Below are 17,789 nucleotides of genomic sequence, written 5' to 3' on the forward strand. Positions count from 1 at the left end.
CATACCCCTGGAGCTGCTGGGGAAGATGAGTTGAAAACCATCATTGATCCAGGATGCAGCAACTTAAGTACTAGTAAAGCACCTGTTTAGCGTGGAGTACACTCCCAGAAGGGCTGGTAGGTTTCCAGGCCCAGTCAAAAGTGTTTTTCATTTCATAGGAAGCTTTGGTCAATGCAGCACCAAGTTAGGGATGTCTTTCTGCCTATCCCACAAGGCTATCTGAAAAGGGTAAGCCAAAAAGTGTATTTCTAATATGAAAAGACATCAGGTATTTCTCATCGCTTCAATGTTAACTTCTTTGCGGTCCATTTCCATGATCTACCATGACTACATCTGACTACTTCCCCTTTTTCAGGGAGAAAGGTGATCCCTTATTAAAAACTGAAGCCCTGGTAGCTCTCAAGCAGGAATTTCCTTCTAAACCTGCTTGCAATGCCTTAGTAAGACCACACCTTGAATACTGCATCCAGTTTTCATTGTCACACTATTAAAAAGATGTTGAGACTCTAGAAAAAGTGCAGAGAAGAGCAACCAGGATGATTAGGGGGCTGCAGACTAAAACATACAATGAATGGTTGCAGGAACTGGGCATGGCTAGTCTAGTGAAGAAAAGGACCAGGGGAGACATGATAGCAGTCTTCCAATATTTGAAGGGCTACCACAGAAAGGAGGGGGGTGAAGCTATTTTCCAAAGCAACTGAAGACCAGACAATGAACAATAGATGGAAACTGACCAAGGAGAGATTCAACCTGGAAATAAGGAGGAATTTTCTGACACTGAGAACAATCAACCGATGGAACAGAAGTTACCTTCGGAAGTTGTGGCAGCTTCATCACTTGAGACTTTCAAGGGGAGATTGGACTGTCATTTGACAGAAATTGGTAAGGTCTCCTGCTTGAGTAAGGGGTTGGACTAGATGACCTATAATGTCCCTTCCAACTCTGTTAATCTGTTATCCTGAGTTGGTGGGAGATGACTTTTAAAGGGATGTTATTTGGTTTTATTTATAGTTAATGTCTGAAGGGTCCTTGGTGCTTTCTGATCATGGTTGTTTAATTGCAGATGTTTCATTACCAAACCAGGTAACACCATTATCACTATCACTAGATAAGTGCAGGTGATGATGATGTTACCTAATTTGGACAAGGAAATGTCTGCAGAGAGCACCAAGGGCCTCTCATTTCAACCCTGAGCTATAAATATTCTCTTCCATTGATAGTGTGTGTGATCTTTATGATCAGAAGACTGACGATCTTTTGGTTCTACTGTATGATCCCATAGGATCACCTTACAATGGCTTCAATCTTCTCCAGCTACACCCAAGCCATCATAAGAAACCAATCTAATACTTACAATGCTTCCACAATTAAAGGGAAAAAATTGCATGCACAAAACAACGTAATCAGAAATTGGTTTGAAACTTTTTAAATATTTGAGCAATAAAAAGAAAGGTACAAATTATTTTTCTGTCAACTGGAATATGAAATAGGCATGGAAAGAGGCCCCATTAACTTTCTCCTGAGAGTTTATTTATAATCAATATGAATCCAAGGAACTTTATAGGAAGTTTAATTGGGTGTAGGTGTCTCTTCTGCTTATCACTCACTCTGTATAACCTTCATTCATTTATGTAGGAGTTCAAAAAAATAAAAATAACCATTTCTTTTCCTGTGCAGACAAATGCCTGACCGGACTGCTAAACCACATTTCTTCCTATAGAGCACATGCAATAAGCTTTAATTTGGTGATAATTCAATCATTCAATTAGCCATTGGTAACATTTCATTAAAGCCCTCTCTCCAAAATCTGGGGACTTCTTTCAGCGCACCAAGCACAATCCCATTGATCCAATTTGATTTTACTGAGTGAATCAATTCAGGAAAAATCAATCCAGTTCAATCTGAACATTCTAACTGAATTGCTAAATCGGGTCACGTCAATGTGCATTTCCATCCAGGTAGAAAACACCCCTCTTCCCATTGTGCAGGAAGGTCTGGATGCAGCCAATTCCTTCAATTAGGTGCCTGGAACTGATTTTCTGATTTGAATCAAAAAGTTGATTTGATTAGAGAGTTCGGTATAATTGCATTCTGTTCAAATCTCCAAACTGAATATGTGCTTAGACCAAAGTGTTTGGCACATAGTATAATCTATCCAAGCCCAGGTTTTTTATTATTATTAATGAGTAGGAAAGTACAGTCAATGTAAGATGAATGTGTTATAGTCTTCAGGATTCAGGCCTATCTACACAGACACTCTGTTGTTAGGTTAACCTCGCTTGGAGCTTGTTACACGTAATTGACAAACAGGCAGTGACGTGCAGTCAGGGGAGGCAGGGTAGGCATAGCCTCAGCACTGTCATCATGAAAAGGAAAAAAATGTAAAAGGGAAAAGGCGAGTGCTGAGGTGAGGCTAGCTAGCTACTGCCTCATCATGAATGACTGCCTAACTGTTTAAAAAAGCCTCTAAAAAAGTGCCCTCTACTATGAGGCAGGAGAACTGCATGCCTCATCTAGTCTGACTTTTTAGGCATTTTATGATCGCTCGAGCAGAGTTAAGCGAGGGTTAAAAGCCTAAAAAATCCCAAGGTAGGTGAGGCATGCAGTTCTCCTGCCTCATAGTAGAGGGCACTTTTTTTAGAGGCTTCAACTCTGTCATTCTGTTTAAAGCTGCAGCATTGCGCCCGCTCTTCCTCCTCTCTTCCTCCGTTTCTGATGCCCCCCACCCCCACCCCATGCTCCCTCTTTTCCTTCAAATTTCCTTTTTTTTCTTTTTTCTTTAATAAATGCAATGACATTTGCCATTTGGATTGAGTCTTCTTTGTTGAGTTAACCTTGCATGAATTGCAAAGGGAGGAAGATTGGGGAGCGGGGGGGGGGAATGCGATCCTACCAAAGCTTCCGACAAATAGGTGGGTTAGTCAGTGGGGTGTCGGGGGAGAGGAGAGAATGCCTGAGCTCTGCCGCAGATGAAAGAAAGTGCTTTCCCATAGCGAGCTTTACCCCGTGGTCTGGGCCAAGCTGCAAATGATGGATTGGCTCAGATCTGATGCTTCTTGGTAGGCTGGAAGGTGAAGGGAAAAGAAAGTCTTTTGCCATGCCGGGAAATGTCATGGCAAAAGAAGCAGCTGGTGGGGTTGCAGGGAGATAGCCCAGAAGGAAAGGTGCTTGCGCAGAGGAGAGGAATCGAAGGTGAAAGCAGCACTTGCCTCTCCCCGACGAGCTTCCTCGCCCCTCGCTGCTTTTCTCCATTGGCTGCGTTTTGTTGGAAGTTGCCCCCCCCCCCCCCCCGGCCTGCTGGAGCGTGGATGGCAATAGCGCTTTTTATTATCCGAGGTGGGCTAATAATAGAATCCAGTCATTTCTCCTGAGCTAAGACCACGCTTATTCCCTTTTAACCACCTGAGGTTCCTTTGGTAACAGACAGGGATGGCTGCTCCCCCCCCCCCCCCCAAGCTCCAGGAGGAACATGTTTATTCTTCATTGTTTTCTAATTTCTACCCACCCCTACCTGCCATCGAGGGCTTTAAGCATACTGCTGCTAAGGGATACACTGGGGGAAAGAGTAGGAATTCCTCCTTCCCCCTTGCCTTCCATCTCTCCTCCTCTTCCTCCATTCCGAATTAAATATGCAGAAAACTTCATCTGAAGCAACTTTTGCAGGTCAACATAAATATGTCTATATTAGAAATGTTCCTTATTCAACGGCTTATGCAAACATCCAGTGCAGGCAACATATATTAAATTAATTATTAATATTTAACTTGCCTTAAATACATTCCAAAACTTCTACCCAGGGTTGTAGGGAACAATATGTTTTCAATAGTGTATGCCATTCCCTGCTGAACTTTATTACTGATAGCTGTTCATTTTCAAGTAGAATATTAATTCTCGCCATTTTCTATGCAATTGCAAAAAGATCAAAGATGTCACAGTCCTCCCTTCATGATGATCTTTTGTCGTGTTTCAATAGGAGACAGGTAGTCCTGAACCTATGACCACAATTGAGCCTAAAATTTTATTTTGCACAGTAAGACAGTTAAGTGAATTTTGCCCCACTCTACGACTTTTCTTGTTGCAGTTGTTAAGTGAATCACTGCAGGTGTTAAATTACTAACACGGTTGTTAAGTAAATCTGGCTTCCTCCATTGACTTTGCTTGTCTACTGTCAGAAGGTTGCACAAAGTGATCACGTGACTCCAGAACACTGCAACCATCATAAATATGAACCAGTTGCCAAGCATCTGAATTTTGATCATGTGACCATGGGGATGCTGCAATGGTCATAAGTGAAAAATGGTCTTAAGTCACTTTATTCAGTGGTGTAACTTTGAATAGTCACTAAATGAACAAGTATAAGTTGAGGACTACCTGTATGCTGTTGAAGTACTGAAATGTCTTTATTATATTTTGCAAATGTAAAATGTTTCTGTTCCTCAGCATCTTGGGTGATGCTTGCACAATTGTGGAATCTTTGTGTTACCTGCAGTCACCTTGTGATTCCACTAGGGAAAGTACTGAATTTTTGAAGATCCATGTAGATCTCCATCCCTGCAGACAATGCCAGAAACTAAACTCTTTGGTGATTCTGTATGAGAGTTTAAAAGTCAAGTGCACTCATTCATTTTCCCCCACTACCTTTTCCACTTTCAAAAATGGAGGATTACACTTCTAAACTAATTTTTTTTTTCTAAACTGGACTTTCAATCAAAGAAGGAGGTAATAATTAAAGGAAGACCAACGCCGGAGCTAAAGGGCCTGCTTCAGAGGAATAGGCAGAATACCCGCTCTTTCCAAACGGAGTTGTACACACGAAAAGGCTGGCTGTGTGGATGTTCAGTAAGAAACCACCTTTTCTGCTTTCCCTGCCTTCTTTTCTCGACTTGCAACAGTGTCTGGACTCAGATGGGATATTGTGACCTGAAGAATTTGCAAAGAAGCCTCATCAAACATGAGCAGTCGACCATCATCAGTGCCTCACCAGCCATAAACCTCACCGCACGTCACTGCAAACAGGTTTCCATACATGTGTGTGTGCTTATGTAGTGGGTGTGTCTTTGTGTGGTGTGTGCATGTGTATGTGATCACCCTGTCTCACCCACAAAACACCCTAGAAATTTTGTCCCATACGCAAACATGCTTTTTCAAAAGGCAACTGGAGTTTGTTTTTCCTTGAAGACATTCCACTTTTCATCCAAGAAGCTTCTTCAGTTCTGATTAAATGATGGAGGATGGAAGCATTTATATTCCCTATAATCATCTGGTCATTAGCACTCTTTATAAGGGTCATTGAAGCCACTTGGAGGCTTATCAGTGTCCTCAAGGTCATCTGAACAGTGCAAAAGGGTATGGAACCTTTTTGAAACTGCTGAAAGGACTGTGTTGTAAACAGGAGATAGGTGGTGTTGTATCCTTCTCCCTCTGTTGATGGGGAGCATCTTTGGGGCAACCATGATCTGGAGGACTAAGAATCTCCATAGACATTTGTCCCCTACTAACTATGGATGGTATTGGGAAGGAAGGAACGCAGGCGTTACCGATTTCACAGCTATTTCCGTCTTCATCCAGCTCATGCAGTGATTTCCACTCCTGGCCATCTCCAATTTATTTATTTATTTATTTCTTGGATTTCTAAACCGCCCCCTCTCCCAGAAAGGGACTCGGGGCGGTGTACAGTCAAATGCAGATAAAAATACAATAGTAATATAAAACAATTAAATACATTTGGATGGAGGAGATAAGGCTGTGCAAGAAATAAATAGACTATAAAAAACCCTAAAAACACCCCAATTAAAACCCAAACCCAATTAAGATATATCCCGGGAGGTAAACTAAGAGAGTGCCAGGTCAGCTGATTGAAATAGGTGAGTCTTTAATTTCTGACGGAAGGAACGGAGGTCGGTGGTAGTTCGAATGTCGGGGGGAGGTCATTCCAGAGGGTTGGGCCCATCACAGAGAAGGACCTACTCCTAGGTGTCGCCCGCTGGCATTGCCTAGCGGACGGCACCAGGAGGAGTCCCTCTCTGTGTGAGCGGATAGGTCGCAGGGACGTGTGTGGAAGGATGCGATCCTGCAGATAACTAGGTCCTATGCCATGGAGCGCTTTAAAGATGGTGATCAGTACCTTGAAACGCACCCGAAAGGCCACAGGTAGCCAGTGCAGCTCGCGCAGGAGAGGTGTTACGTGGGAGTAACGTGTACTCCCCATGATAACCCGCGCGGCTGCGTTCTGAACTAGCTGCAGTCTCCGGATGCGTCCCAAGGGAAGCCCCATGTAGAGGGCATTGCAGTAGTCCAGGCGAGACGTCACCAGCGCATGAGTGACCGTGCGCAGGGCACTCCAGTCCAGTAGGGGGCGCAATTGGCGCACCAGGCGAACCTGGTGGAACGGCCCCCTTGCCACGGCTGCCACAATCTGTGTCTCTGAAGGAGGACATCCCTGTTTGCTACCAGAACAAAATAGGAAGACTTGAAAAGGCAAAAGAGAGGATAGAAGATGGAAGTGGCCAGCAAGATGGAGTTTGGAAAGGATGATCAACTGGAGTGGTAGCAGCGCAAAGAGTAGACATGATGATAGCAATAGCACTTAGACTTACCATGTTTTTCGGACTATAAGATGCACCTTTTCTCCCCCCAAAAAAGAGGGTGAAAATTTGGGTGCGTCTTATACACTGAATGTAGCCCCACCGCACCCCCAAGGCAAAAAACGTGAGGCATGGAGACAGTGGTGGTCTGTGGCAATCCCTGCAGCATGGAAGAGCTGATTGGGGTATTCCGGCAGTCCTATCCACCCTCCAATCAGCTGTGGTGAATCAGGCTGCAATAAGTGCTGAAGCTGACCTGGCTGGTCAGAGTTTGCAGCAGCTATCACATTCAGAAAGCACACACAAGTAATTGATTCAGCAGGATTCAAAATAATAATAATATACAATATAATACCAAAAGCAGGTTTTCCAAGGTAGCAGTAAATACATGCAAAACACAAACAGTTTTACTTTCAGTTCTCAGAAAAGCCAGGCTTCTTCCTGTCTCCTTGTTGCTCACACAGCTAATACTGTTTCAGAGTCTAAATACTCTCATTGGCTGACTTAGTTGCTATGCCTATTCATTGGCTGACCAAGTCATGAACTCTCACACACTGACAGGAAGCTACCCGTATTTTTCAGAGTATAAGACACACACGAGTATAAGACGCACCAAAGTTTTGAAGAGGCATTTTTTTTTTTAAAAAGTAGGTAAGTAGATAGAGGGATAGAGAGTAGGTAGGTAGGTAGGTAGGTAGGTAGGTAGGTAGGTACATAAAAGGATAGAGAGAGAGAGAAATAGAGAGAGAGAGAGAAAGAGGTGTGTCTTATACTCCGAAAAATATGGTAGACAGCTGAATACCATGGATGCTGGTAGGTAGAGACAGAATTTTTTTTCTTCTCATTTTCCTCCCCAAAAACTAAGGTGCGTCTTATACTCTGGAGTGTCTTATATTCCGAAAAATACAGTATATACCGCTTCACAGCCCTCTCTAAGCAGTTTACAGAGTCAGCCTCTTTCCCCCAACAATCTGGGTCCTCATTTTACCCATCTCGGAAGGATGGAAGGCTGAGTCAACCTGGAGCCTGGTGAGAATTGAACTGCCAAATTTCAGGCAGCCCGCAGTCAGAAGAAGTACTGCATTCTACTCACTGCACCATGGTGGCTCATGATTCTGATATCTTTCTAAACACACTGTATTCTCAAATGCTACTAACTGCTCCAGGCCAGCAGATAAAGAATGGTGGTTTTACTTTTAAAAAAAAAATGTTTAAATAGTCAAGGGTTTGCTTAACCAAAATTATACTTTATCATTAAAATCTTAGCAGAACTATATTTTTCCTTCTGTTTCATCTTGTCTGATTCCTAGAGGCTGCCTGGATAGTTCCTGCTGTTTTCTTGACAAGGTTTTCTAGAAATTGTTTGCTATTATCAAAGAGAGGGAGGGAGGGAAAGAGAGAGAGAGAGAGAGAGAGAGAGAGAGAGAGAGAGAGAGAGAGAGAGAGAGAGAGAGAGAGAGAGAGAGAGATCCAAAGTAGGAGTAGATCTCATGGTCTCCCAGTTCTAGGCTGATACTTTAATCAATTTGCCAAATTGGTTCTCAAGATAATTATATCCAAACAAACAGGAAGAATTCCATTCCTCAAACCCAGAAGATGAAAGAAAAATGAGAAAGGAAAATTATACTCCCTTTATGAGACCTGTATCTGAAATGTCTTTATATCCCATGATGGAATTTGTTACCTAAAGCATGAGTCTCCAACCCTGGGTGGCCCAGCACTGGCCTGTGGCATATTCAGAACTCGCCGCTCACATGTCCTGGCTGCCCCCACTCCCCCAACCGGGCCACCAAGCTGCTTGGGAATAAAACTTTTGTGAGAGTTGATGAGCTCTTGGGCCAAATCTACAAAACACAATAATCAAGTTGTAAACACAGAATTAAAATAGTTGTTTCTATTTGCAGCACAATTTGAAGCGAAGGGCTGTTCCATATTAGGCAGGGGAGACTCATTATGTGAGCAGGTTTCTTGATTTGTGCTTAGGGGGAGAGCGGATAAACCCTGCTTCAACCACAAGCAACAAATGCTTTGTTTTGTTGGATTTAGCTCTTTAGGGCCTCAAGGAATGTATTCTAGAGGAAATCTAAATAGGTGAATAAACAAATAACATTTTTGCGCAGCACACTCTGTTCAGTACATTAAATAAACCCTACCCAATTTCTCATCCTGACACAATGACAGATGAATTCCTCAGCACTTTTTCTCCTTGCCTGAAACGCAAGATTAGGATAAGTTGGGGAAAGAGAAACACAAGATGGGCATTGTTCTGCAGGATAAAATTGAGAATGGATTGTAAATGGCAAGGAATGCAAAGATTCTTTATCAGGGCATCATTGAGGATAAGACATTGGTTGAAAATGTCCCAAGCAGGCACCAGAAAGGTAAGCTCAACGCTTCATGATGGTGATCAGAATCAGAAAAGAGCTGGAAGGGACCTGGAGGTCTTCTATACCAGCCCGCTGCTCAAGCAAGAGATCCTATACCTGTGATGGCGAAGCTATGGCACACGTGCCACAGGTGACACACAGAGCTGTCTCTGCAGGCACGCCAGCCGTCGCCCCAGCCCAGCTCCACCACGCATATAAGTGTGCCTCCCACAGGTCAGCTGGTCTTCAGCTCTTTGCCGCACATGCACGGGGGGCAGGGGACACTTGCATTGCATTTTGGGCCCTCGCATGACCCCCCCCCAATACACCCCATTTTGGGCATGGAAAGCTTCCTGTACCAACCTGGAAGCCAAAAATGGGCGAGGGGGATGGGGCACATGTGCAGGGGGCGGGGGGAATCACACATGCATTGCATTATTGTACACTTTTGGCACACAATGACAAAAAGTTTAGCCATCTCTCTCCTATACAATTTCAGACAAATGGCTATCCAGTCTCTTCTTAAAAACCTCCAGTGGTGGAGCACCCACAATGTCTGAAGGGAAGCCTTCCAAGCCTTGTTAATTATCCTCACTGTTAGGAAGTTTCTCCTCAATTCCAGGTTGCTTCTCTCCTTGATTAATTTCCATCCATTATTTCTTGTCCTGTCCTCTTGATCCTGGAGCTTAGGTGGCTTCCAAGACTTCCAAGAACATGGAGCCAATGTTTGGATCAGAAACACCATTGATTTGGAGGAAAGGGGAGACATTTCAGGATGTTTAAAATATGTTTTATTTAATTTGGATGCCATCAGACTTAAACAAATTCTGTTTAGTTATGTGTACTCTAAAAACATCCATGTCCACACTGCAAATGCTTCATCATCTACTAGAAAGCACAATCCCCTTCCAATTCTTGGTCATCTCCATCTTGGAAGAGATCCCATCACTGGCGGAAGGATCCCTGTTGATTGAAATGTGTATTTCTATGCTTAGGCATAAACAAAAGATGCAAGGGTGAAGTCACCATCAAAATGGAACTTCAATGGGAAGCAATGGTTTCTCTCACTGATTAGTCTACAGCAGGGGTGTCAAACTCAATTTCATTGAGGGCTGCATCGGGGTTGTGTTTGACCTTGGGGGGCCTGGGTGGGCATGGTCATAGTGGGCATGGTCAGCTCAATGTCACTTGCGTCGGGGGTGCCTGAGGTGACCCGAGCTCTCTGCCAGTGAAAATGGGCTCCTGAGCTCCCTTTCGTCTGTGGTGGCCTCATGCAGCCCTCACCAGCTGTTTTCACTGGCAGAGGGACTCCGGGCCAGTCCTTTGCTGGAAACAGGGCAGCCCTATGGGCCAGATCTAAGCACCCCGCAGGCCGGATCCGCCCTCTGGCTCTTGGACCATGAGTTTGACACCCCTAGTCTACAGCATCTGATATTCAGAGGTGTAGATGCTTTTTTAATTCATATGGACTTAAGATCAGTTTCCATATTCTAGCAATGCATTTTCTAACAAATCCAAACCACAAATTATGTATATTTTAAGCGTTCCTTACAAACATTTAATGTTCCTTAACTTGTTTATACACTTCAGATTACTCAGACGGTATTTTTCTAATGAACATGTGCTAATTAAGTTTGTTAAGGGCAGGGCAGGATGTATTTTACAAAGGAGTTATAAATTACTACTTGTTATTTCACAGCTGGTGAGGTCAAACGAATAAGAAGCAAAATAAGTGTGTTGCTGTCGGTGTATTAATTCCCGTTGAGGTGGCCATCCTTATGAAATTTACAATGATAACCTCTTTCTGTAAGGAGATGAGACTGGATGATTCATTAGTGAGCCATAAATTTGTTAAGAAAACGTAACCAAACCCCAAATTAGTAATCTCTGTTATTGGTATTATTTTCAAGAGGTGTTCTGACCTAGGCTTTACAAAATCACAAAGCAGACTCATTGTCCCAATCAAACCCCTATTTATTAAGCTAATGTGAATTCCTCTCATTCACATCCAGAAAAGTCCCAACAAACAGTCTTTCAAGGGTGAATTTATAAACACAGACCTCATCAGGCTTGGAGAGTTACCAGGATGATATCTTCCAGATGCAATGCTGTACAAGAAAACACTTAGCAAGGAGTCTCTGAGAGTCACAAACAAATCTTCACACTAATTAAACAAACAAGTTGTCTCCTGCAAGCTCCCCTCCCCTCCCTTCTTTATCCCATATGGGAAGGGCCATTCACTGTCCATCTGGGCCTTTGACTCCAAGTTGGTCCTTGTTTCTTAATTGTTCCCTTCCTCTGGCTCTGCTCATGCGCACATTGGGAACAGGTTCCAGCTGTTCTTCTGCCCCACTGATCTCTGACTCCAAAGGAAGCTGTTAACTGTTGGACGGTCCTGGCCCCCTCTCTGCCTCCGACACAGAGCAATCTTCAGAGCCTTCCCCAGACTCCAGGACTGGCCCATGTTCCTCCCCAACCTCCTCACTGTCCGAGTCTGCCACCAGCTCCACTGGTCTCTGCCAGGCCGCAACATGAGGAGACAATATTTATGTATGACTTGGAATCTCAGGTAACAGAATAAGAGCTGGAAGAGGTCTTCTAGTCCAACCCCCTGCTCAAAGAGGAGACCCTAGAGTCGAGGGCCTAGTCCATTTCAGACAAATGGCTGCCCATTCTCTTCTTAAAAACCTCTAGTTGGCTGAAATGGTGAAATTGACTACTCTGCTCAAAGAAAAGAACATATATACTTTTGTTTCCACATGGAAACTGTTTCTCAACTTCGTGCTTGATGTGGAATGAACTTTTGATTATGGGGTTTACAGATTACACTGATAGATTTTTGTAGAAATAGCTGGTTCATATTTTTATGGTAAAACAAAAAGCTGTGATTTGTTATTAATGCTTTATTCTACTGTAACAGAGAGTCAGAAGTTCTTTTTCTTTCCCTATCCTTCCCCACTTTTCTTTGCTCCTTGCCATTCCCTCTCCCTGTCCTCTTATTTGCTTTTGTATTTTGTATTTTATAATACTTTACAACCTAATAAAAATGTATTTAAAAAAAACCCCAGTGATGGAGCGCCCACAACTTCTGAAGATAAGTAACTGCTTCATTGTTCTCACAGTCAGGAAATTTCTCTTTAGTTCTTATTTCTTCTTATTTCTAGGTTGTCTCCTTGATTAGTTTCCACCGCTCACTTCTTGTTCTGCCTTTCAGGTGCTTTGGAGACTAGGTTGACCCTTTCTTCTTTCTGGCAGTCGATTTATTAGCAGTGCCCGTGGCAACCGATATTTTACAACTGCTTTCCTGATGCCGAAGTGCCTTGAGATCCCCTCACCTTTTGGGGGAATGTTTATGATGGCCATGTGGGATGTTTCACTTTAATATCTAACGGAAGATAGCCATGGGAATGTATGTTTATTCGGCTCTCAGGGCAGTTGATAAAGGAAACATCTTCACACTTGTGTATTGGCTAAAATCTGCATTCTGACTAATGGGAGGGGTCTCTACTGCTTTAATTCTACTTGCATTGCCTAAGGGGATTCAGATGTTGCTTTGAATGTAATGGCTTCCATCCTTAATAAAAGGTTCCTTTTGAAATACTCCGCTTCAAGAGTCTTCACTTTCTTAAGTTAGGAGTGCAGCCCTTACACACAGCTATCATGTCTCCCCTAGCCTTTCATTTTATTAAACTTAGACATACCCAATTCTTGCAGAGTACCCCAAACCATTTCCCACACACTTCCCTAAATGCTGCTGTTTAGATGTTTTGGAATCTCCAATTTGTTTACTTAGCACATTTTTAAAACCATCCATCCCTCTGATAAAGAGACACATAAAACCAATGGAGGACTTTTATTCTGGGATGCAGAATACATATTTAATAGGTGCAATTTTGATTCTATAAAGAGAATTTTAATGAAGCAATTTATTAAAAGCAGCCTGAAATAATTCAATCAATCAGAATAGAGCTGGAAGGAATCTTGGACATCTTCTAGTCCAACCCCCTGCTCATGTTGAAGACCCTACACCATTTCAGATAGATGGATGTCCCCTGTTCAGTTTTTTTCTTTAAAACTTCTAATGGTGAAGCAACTACAACTTCTGAAGGCAAGCTGGTTAATTGTCCTCACTGTTAGGAAGTTTCTCCATAATTCCAGGTTGCTTCTCTCCTTGATTAGTTTCCATCCATTATTTCTTGCCTTGCCTGTGGTGCTTTGGAAAATAAGTTGACCCCCTCTTCTTTGTGACAGCCCTTTCAATACTGGAATTGTTCTGCCTCAGCGATATCAGTTTGCCCAAGGCAGGCAGCTAAACTCCACGCTTAGGAATCTCTTTCAGATCAAGTTTATTATCAGGCATTCTTAATAGCAAAACTTACAGTTCAATGTTAAGATTCTTCTGACTTTCCATGATCTGTCCCATCACGTAGTGTAAAAAGATGATGAATTTATCCCCATGCTGAGCTGAGATGTCGAACGCTACTATTCCGGTTCACAAAGGTATTTAAACTGCCCGGCTATAAACTTTACATGTGGGCAAGATGTTCCAGTGGCCAATCACAAACAGAGATGTGATCACATGTCATGGAACTGCATTTCCCATAAGGCAGTCTCTGCCTACATTTCCCATGAGGTAGTTTCTTAAAGGAGACAGTTCTTAATTCTTACACTAGCTATATACTGCTGGGGCAGCACACTCCCCACCTGGAATTATAAATTCCACTATCAACTAACTTTTAACTAAAGGCAAACAAAGGCGTGACAAAACAATGCAAACTTATCTAGTTAACTAAGATAATAAAAACATAATGTCAAATACAAACCTAACTAACTAAGTAACTAAGTTACACAAAGGCATAGCATAAAGCAATGCAAACAATGATGTAAACACAAAGCATGCAAAGCTTGAGGTTCAATCTTCTAGTTCAGACTTTCGTAGCAGCAGTACTAGGTCGCTGATTGGTCTGGTATAGAGCTTCTTGATGGAAGTCTGCTGGTCGTGACCTGACTCCAGTGGCTTCACAACTTGAACCTTCACCTGGCGAACTAGTCCATCCTTACTGGGTAGGACTTGGTGCACAAGTCCTATTGGCCACGAGTTCCGAGGCGCGTCCTTGTCTTTCAGCAGGACAAAGTCTCCTTCTTCAAGGTTGGGCTGTTTGTGCTGCCACTTGCGGCGATCTTGCAGGGAGGGTAAGTATTCCTGCTTCCAGCGCTTCCAGAATGTGTTGGCAAGTAGTTGTACTTGTCTCCATTGTTGTTTATACATGTCCTTAGGAACAAAATTCCCTGCTGGTGGTGGCCAGTCACCTGTCTTCTGGGTCAGCAAGGTGGCTGGGGTGAGGATAATTGGGTTTTCAGGATCCGTAAAAACTGGTCCCAAAGGTCGAGAGTTGATAATAGCTGCCACCTCTGCCATGAGGGTGGTAAGAATCTCGTGTGTTAGTGTAGGTGTTTTTGCCAACATTGAGTTCAGAATTCTGCGGGCTATGCCTATCAGTCGCTCCCAAGCTCCTCCCATATGGGATGCATGGGGCGGATTGAATGTCCATACACAATCACGGGCCTTCAGGTAGCCTTCGATTGCTGGGTCTAGGCGATCGTTTTTTCCTATCTTCAATTCTTTGCAGGCCCCTACGAAGTTTGTGCCGCAGTCAGATCTAAACACCTTGACCGGTCCTCTGTGCGCCAGAAACCGCCTTAGGGCGTTGATGAAGCAGGAACTATCCATGGCTTCAATGACTTCAATGTGGACGGCTCGAATGCTGAGACATGTAAAAAGTACTGCCCAGCGTTTGTTGTTAACTTGCCCTCCTCTGGTCCGACGGGCAGACACGGACCAGGGGCCAAAAACATCTACGCCTACATTGGTGAAAGGAGGTTCAGTACTAAGACGTTCGGGCAGCAGGTCAGCCATCAGCTGACATGGTGTCGCATCCCGTTGCTTGCGACAGTGCAGACACTTGTGTAAGACAGTAGCAATGAGCCTTTTGGCGCCTACGATCCAGAGTCCGGCAGCCCTAATGGCTCCTTCTGTGAAGTGTCTGCCTTGATGTTGGACGTTCTCGTGATGGTACTGGACCAGCAGTTTTGACACATGTTGGCGGGCAGGAAGGATGATAGGATGCTTGAGATCAGAGGTTATTTCAGCCTTAACTAAACGTCCTCCTACCCGCAGTAAGCCATGGCTGTCAAGAAATGGACTCAGTTTTAGAAGTGAGCTGGATTTTGGAAGAGGCTTTTTAGCCTGTAGGCACTCAAATTCTGCTGGGTATGCATCTCTTTGCACACTGCGTAGAATGGATCTCTCTGCTTGGGTGCGGTGGACTGGGGAGCCTGTCTTGTGATGCAGGAAACGGATGATCACGGCCACCCCTGATACGAGAGATCTCCATCTGGAGAAGCGTTCGAAGCGAGATAAGGCAAAGGGGCGGTTAGGGAGCAGTTTTCTTGTCTCCGATATCGTTGTTGACAAACATGTGGCCAGCACTGTGGGCCTTTTGTCCTGTCTGGGAGACCTGTCGGATACTTCCGGTCGTACGTCGGCATCACTATCTGGGTCTTGAAGTTCATATTGTTCTGATCTCTGTGACATCGGGGTGTCTGGGCAAACCAAGAACTCTGGGCCCTTCCACCAGGTCGATTCTGCCAAATGAGACGCAGGGATAGAGCGCGTAGCATGGTCAGCTGGGTTCTGATCAGTTGGAACATACCTCCATTGCTCTGGGCTAGAGGATTTTCTGATCCAGTCTACTCTATTACTGACGTAAACATAGAAGCGCCTGTTTTGATTGTGGATGTAGCCTAGCACCACCTTACTGTCTGTGTAGAAGGTGGTGGCTTGCAGCTCAAGGTCCATCACCTTTGTTATCAGGTCTGCAAGCTCTACAGCCAGCACAGCACCGCAGAGTTCCAACCTTGGCACGGTGTGACCTTGTTGTGGTGCTAGTTTCGCCTTTCCCATGACGAAACCAATGTGAACATCATTCTCCCCACCGTAGACTTTGATGTATCCCACGGCTGCTATTGCCTTTGTCGATGCATCTGAGAAGATGTGTAGTTCTTTCTTCTTTGCAGCTGTGGGCGAGATGGGAACGTACATGCGCTGCACCTGTGCACTTTGTAGACAACTCAGGGAGTCTCGCCATGTCTCCCACTCTTGCTTCAGCTCAGGTGGAAGCGGCTCATCCCAATCTTTGGTGTTTTGGGAGAGCGTGCGCAGTAGAAGCCTCCCTTGGATTGTTACAGGTACAGCAAACCCCAGGGGGTCAAACAGGCTGTTCACTGTTGACAAGACTCCTCTTCTCGTGAAAGCGGTCTTCTGAGCTGGGGATTTGAAAGTGAAGATGTCCTTCTTCAGGTCCCAACAAAGACCGAGACTGCGTTGGATAAAGGGGGTATCAGTGCCAAAGTCAAGTTCCTGCAATCCCTTAGCATGGTCTTCAGGATTGAAGGCTGCTAGCACTTCCTCACTGTTTGATGCAATTTTATGCAGCTTAAGGTTGGATGAACCTAGCATCTGGCGTGTCCTCTTTAATAGGTCTGTGGCCTCTGCTGGGGTGGGCACGGATTTTAAGCCATCGTCAACATAGAAGTCCCGTTCCACAAACTGTCTGGCATCTGCACCGTATTGCGCTCCACCCATGCGAGCAGTGCGTTGCAGGCCGTAGTTGGCAATTGCTGGGGAGGAGCCATTTCCAAAAACATGCACTCGCATTCTGTACTCCGTTATCTGCTGTTCGTGTTGTTCGTCACTGAACCACAGGAAACGCAAGTAGTTCCGATGGTCTTCCCTGACAAGGAATGAGTAGAACATCTGCTGGATGTCAGCCATGATGGCTATGGCTTCCTTCCTGAAGTGGATGAGCACGCCAAGCAGACTGTTGGTGAGGTCAGGCCCTGTGAGTAGGACTTTGTTCAGAGAGAGGCCTTGGAATTGCGCGCTGGCATCAAAGACTACTCGGATCTGACCTGGCTTCTGTGGGTGGTACACCCCAAAGAATGGCAGGTACCAGCATTCTTCACCATTTCTCAGAGGTGGAGCAAGTTCTGCATGTCCATTCTGGACCATCTTGTTCATGAACTCTACTAAATGAGCTTTCATTGCAGGCTTCTTATTCATGAGTCGTCTCAGACTGAAAAGGCGAGAGAGAGCTTGCTCATGGTTGTTTGGAAGCCGTTGCCTTGGTATGCGAAAGGGCAGTGGAGCCACCCAATTCTTAGTAGCGTCCTGTTGAAACTCCTTGTTCATGAGTCTCAGAAATTCTTTGTCCTCTATCGACAAGGCTAAGTTGTTGTCTTCTTTGTTGGTCTGGAACACTGTTGCTCCTAAAACTGGCTTAATTGATGAGGTCGTGAAATGTTCTTGGCATGGTTTCAAGTGGGATGTTCTCCCATTACTGAGAGTGGAAGTTGTGAAGACGTTCACCTGGGTTGAGACCTGCAGCCGATCGACACACACTGTTCCGAAGATGACCCAACCGAGTCTTGTCTTCTGGGCGAATGGGGCATCCATTGGGCCCTCGACCACTGCCTGTGGAACGAAAGCTGCAGAGGCGTCTGCTCCCAGTAAGAGCATGATTTCGGCTTCGGGATCCAGGGCAGTAAAGTGATTAGCCATATGTCTAAGGTGGGGTATGGCGTTTGCTAACTCTGGTGTCGCGATCTGACTGCGATCATCTGGTAGATCATCCCACTCTATGATTGATGGTAGTGGGAACTGCACACTCCCATCTAACGCTTCTATGCAGAGACCATCAACTTTCCTCCCCACCGTGCCCTGGGATCCAGTGCACGTTGATATAGTGAATTCTGTTTGTTTGCTTTGGATGTCAAAGAG

The sequence above is a fragment of the Natrix helvetica genome (genome assembly GCF_964273705.1).
Source record: "Natrix helvetica genome assembly, chromosome: 5".
NCBI lineage: Eukaryota > Metazoa > Chordata > Lepidosauria > Squamata > Natricidae > Natrix > Natrix helvetica.